The sequence below is a fragment of the Mastomys coucha genome, unplaced genomic scaffold, assembly GCF_008632895.1.
Source record: "Mastomys coucha isolate ucsf_1 unplaced genomic scaffold, UCSF_Mcou_1 pScaffold11, whole genome shotgun sequence".
NCBI classification, from domain to species: domain Eukaryota; kingdom Metazoa; phylum Chordata; class Mammalia; order Rodentia; family Muridae; genus Mastomys; species Mastomys coucha.
In genome coordinates, this window is record NW_022196893.1 from 31,293,807 (window position 1) to 31,298,575 (window position 4,769).

The following is a 4,769-nucleotide window of genomic DNA, read 5'->3' on the forward strand; positions in this document are numbered from 1 at the left end:
ATTGCCAAGGTGCTATGGGAAATTAAAATTACAAAATTAGAAAAAAATAAAATTATTGAAAAACAGGACTGGTTTCTTTTCTCCAGGTGGTGTGCATCTATTGCTGCTTGTATTTTTCGGGAATTTATATGTTCCCCCCTCTGGTTCTGTCATAGAACTAAAGCAGAAGTTCTTGTGGGTTTTGCGTATGAGAGGAGAGGGTTTTATTTGTAAGATGTTAGCAGAGAGGCAGTAATTACGTTTTATGATTCCAGGATTTTCCATTTTCACCATGTGTCAGCTACAAAGTGACAGGGCAACTTGAAGCTTAAGAATTTTTTTCTTGGGACAAGTTATGGCCTGCCTTGAGGATGTACCAAACTTAGTAAAGGATTTGGGAGCTGCTTTATCTGCTTATTCAATTTTATTTCTACATGCATGGGTGTTTTGGCTTACATATATGTATGTGCACCATGTACATGGTGCCCACAAAGGTCAGAAGAGAGTACTGGATCCCTTGGAACTGAAGTTACAGATAGTGCGGATAACCAAACCCCCAGCCCCTACAAGAGCAACAGATGCTCTTCAATCCCTCAGCCACCTCTCCAGCTGTGGGGAAGTTTATACTCAGGCCTGGTTAGGTATCTTTAGTCCCAGCACTGAGGATACTGAAACAGATCTCTGAATTTGCGGCCAGACAAAGGCTGCATAGTGAGATACTTTCTCAAAAAAGGGAGGACTGCTCTTAAGTTCTTGCTCTCATGTCTTTTCTCTTGTTCCCTCTCCCCCCTCCCTTTCTCCTCTCTCCAGGTGGTCTTGGCCAGTCTCTTCTACCTTCTCTGTTTTCTATAATAAAACCTTAACACCCCTCCTGCCCCCCCCCCCCAAAAAAAAACAGGGAGGACTGCCTCTGGGCTAGAGAGAAGTTCATTTCTTTTCCTCTCTGGGATTGTCTTAGCATTGGTAGCTAATTTGGCTAAATTGAGTGACAGGTAAGATGAACTTGAATATATACTATATTGTTAAGAAAACAAGTGAAGTGGTGTTTCCCAGTAATTATGGAACAGTTGGTTTCTGAATTGTCTTGTTGATAGGAATCAAATTTTCTTAAATGTGGCTCAATTTCAAATAATATAATTCTTAACATTATTTGGCACAGTTACACTTTATATAATAAATATTAAATGTCAGGTGTGGCCTCACTTGATAATTACTTAGTTCAGTAAGAGTACCCTTTAGTTTAACCCTGTAGCAGATTATATTTCTAGTTTAGTGAAAGCAGCTAGTGTCACTGAGCAGAATGTTCCTAATGGGAAGTGCTAACAAGACCTTGGGAGCCTCACAACTGTGTAAGTATCTGTCAAGAGATACATTGTGTGTTCTCTGTGTCTGCCCACGGGGCCCAGAAAGCTGGATCGGATTCCCGGGAGCTGGAGTTAAGGTGTTTGCGATTCAAACTCCAGTCTTCTGGAAGAGTACTAATCCCTGACATTCCTTTTCTCTTCGTTTCATTTGTTTGAAACAAGATTCTCATGTAGCCCAGCCTGGCCTCATCCTCACTAACCATGAACTTCCAATTACTTGCCCCCACTGCCTGAGTACCAGTGCTGTACCACCATTCTTGATTTATTTGGTGCCAGCATGGGCTTTGGGCATTCTGGGAAAGCACTCTATCAACAGTGCTACATCCCAGCCTCTAAGTAGCTGATCTTTTTTGAGACTTAAGTCAATTTAGTAATCTCACTTTTGTAGTTTTTGAATGAGCTGAGTTTAGTTAGGAAACATTAATCAAAATGTTATACTTAAATTTTTATTCAATTTTGTATGTATTTTCTTTGGGGGATAAGGTGCGCATCCAACATGGTGTGTGTGGAGGTCAGAGGAGGCCGTCTCTCCTACAGTGTGGATTCCAGGGATTGAATTTCATCTGGCTTGGCCCAGTAAATACTTTTTTTTTTTTTTTAATTTATTTATTATATCTAATTACACTGTAGCTGCCTTCAGACACACCAGAAGAGGATGGTTGTGAGCCACCCTGTGGTTGCTGGGATTTGGACCATTTGGAAGAACAGTCAGTGCTCTTAACCGCTGAGCCATCTCTCCAGCCCCCCAGTAAATACTCTTAAGGAGCCATTTCTCCAGGCTCTAATGCTACAATGATCAGGAAGGGACAGCAGAGAGTTTGATAGTTTCTCTGTGTAGCCCTGACTGAGCTTCTTGATTCCCTGGAGCATAAAATACCATTTAAAAATTCTAAGCTGGGCGGTTGAGGTGCACGCCTTTAATCCCAGCAAATGGGAGGCAGAGGCAGGTGGATTTCTGAGTTTGAGGCCAGCCTGGTCTACAGAGTGAGTTCCAGGACAGCTAGGGCTATACAGAGAAACCTTGTCTCGAAAAACAAAGACAAAACAAAACAAAAAAAATCTGATCATGTCGACTTTGAATCTGTGGTCCTCCTGCCTCAGCCTCCCAATTATTTGTCTTATTATTTTTATGTGTATGTGTTAGAGTCCATGAGTTTATGTGCATCATGTGTATGCGCTGCTTACAGATGTCAGAAGGCAGGGCTTGAGTCTGGTCTGAGTGTTGGGAGCAGACCCTAGGTTCTCTGCAAGAGTAGTAAAAGTTCTTACTGAGATGTTTCTTCAGCCCCTCAAGACTGCTGGGTAAGGGCTTTGTCACACAGCTATACATACAATCCAACAGACGTATGTGTGCGCAAGTAGGTGTGAATGCAAGCTTGCATGCTGCAGTGTGTGTGTCAAGGTCAGGGTGACTTGTCGGTATCTTATTTTCAAGTGTTAAGCCTCTAACTTGGCCACCTGCTTATGCTGCATATTTCTTATACATTACTAGTTTGGTTTTGCTACTTTATTATGTGTATTATTTTTCCTTTATTATGTATGTGCATGTGTACATGCTTGGTATCTGACGAGTGCAGAAGAGGATGTATCTGATTCCCTAAAAATGGAGTTACACATGAGCTATGCCATATTGGTGCTGGCAGTTGAACCTGAGTCCTCTGCAAAGTGTCTAGCTGAGTGTGGTGGCACAATGCCAGCCTAAGCTCTCCAGTGAGTTCCAGGTCAGTAAGAGATTGACTTTACTGTTGTCAATGTAGCAAAATCTAAAGTCACAGGGCGTCTAGGAAAACATACAGAGAACCTCTGATTGCATTGAGGTGGCAAGTCAGTTGTTACAGCTTACATGATCCCCAAAAGACACTAGACTCCATTGAGAGTGATCTGTGGATCGCATACGGTGGTATGAGAGAACTGTCAAATTTTCTTTTTCTGTCCACATCACAGCATACATGTGGCTCCTTCATACCCACACACATAATAAGAGCAATAGAGAGGAAGATTGGTCAGTCTACCATGTTAGCCGGGCAAGCATGTGCACCTGAGTTTGATTCCCCCAAAAGACACATTAAAAACCCAGGTGGGAGCCGGTCGGTGGTGGCACAAGCCTTTAATCCCAGCATTCAGGAGGCAGAGGAAGGTGAATTTCTGAGTTCGAGGACAGCCTGGTCTACAGATTGAGTTCCAGGACAGTCAGGGCTATGCAGAAAAACAAAACAAACAAACAACAAAAAACCCAACCCAGGTGGAGGGCTAGAGACATGGCTCAGTGGTTAAGAACACTGATTGCTCTTCCAGAGGTCCTGAGTTCAATTCTCAGGAGCCACATGGTGACTCACAACCATCTCTGGTGAGTCTGAAGACAGCAACAGTGTACTCATATAGATTAAATGAATAAATGGATCTTTTAAAAAATAAATAAAAACCCAGGTTGAGGGGTGTGCAACTGTAATGCCAGCACTGGGAGACAAAGGAACCCCTGAGGCTTGCTGGCTATACATTAGGAGGTCCAGGTTTGGTGGAGAATGGTGGAGAAGTTACCTGATGCCAACCTTTAGCCTTCAAGTGAACATGTGCACATATGAACACCAGACACCACCCACAAGCTTAGGAATAAACCTGATAAAGGAGATCAAGGACCTGTGGGGGGGAAAAAAAAGACAGCAAACTAAGGAATGGAAGAAAATAGAAGATTGAAAAAAAAGGAGTATCCCTCCCATGTTAGTGAGTGAGCAGAATATTGTGGAAATAGTAACTGCAACTAAGGTGCAGTGCCAGTACAACCCTAACACCCTGCACATCCAAAACAAAGAGCTAAAGCAACTAGGGGCAGGAAGAGCATCACTCAAAGAACATGCATATCCAGTCATACTAACAGGGCTGGTGAGATGGCTCAGTGGTTAAGAGAACTGACTGCTCTTCCAGAGGTCCTGGGTTCAATTCCCACCAATCACATGGTGGCTCACAACCATCTGTAATGGGATCCAATGAACTCTTCTGGTGTGTCTGAAGACAGTGACAAAGTATGCATATAAATAAAAATAAATCTTTTTTTAAAAAAGTCATACCAACAAACAGCATCCCATTGGCACAAAAGTAGACATGTAGATAGGGTCAGAGCAGTACTCCCCCCCCACACACACACCCATGGCAGTGCAAATGTTCTAACAGGACTTAGGCAAGGTAAACAAGCCTAAATGTAAGAGGCAGGTCTTTGTGCTCCAAGTCCTGCACTAAAGGAACAAGATTGTGTGTAGGAGCACAAAACCTGGTTTTCACCCAGAAGGCTGGAGCAGACATGCTTTCTAGCCTGGTGGCCTTTGTGCTGTATGTGTGGCTAGGGACTTCCCAGTGCCTCTCCCAGAGCCTCTCCAGAGCCTCCTAATTAACTTGTTTTGTCGAGTCAATCTATAGATGGCATCGTTGCAG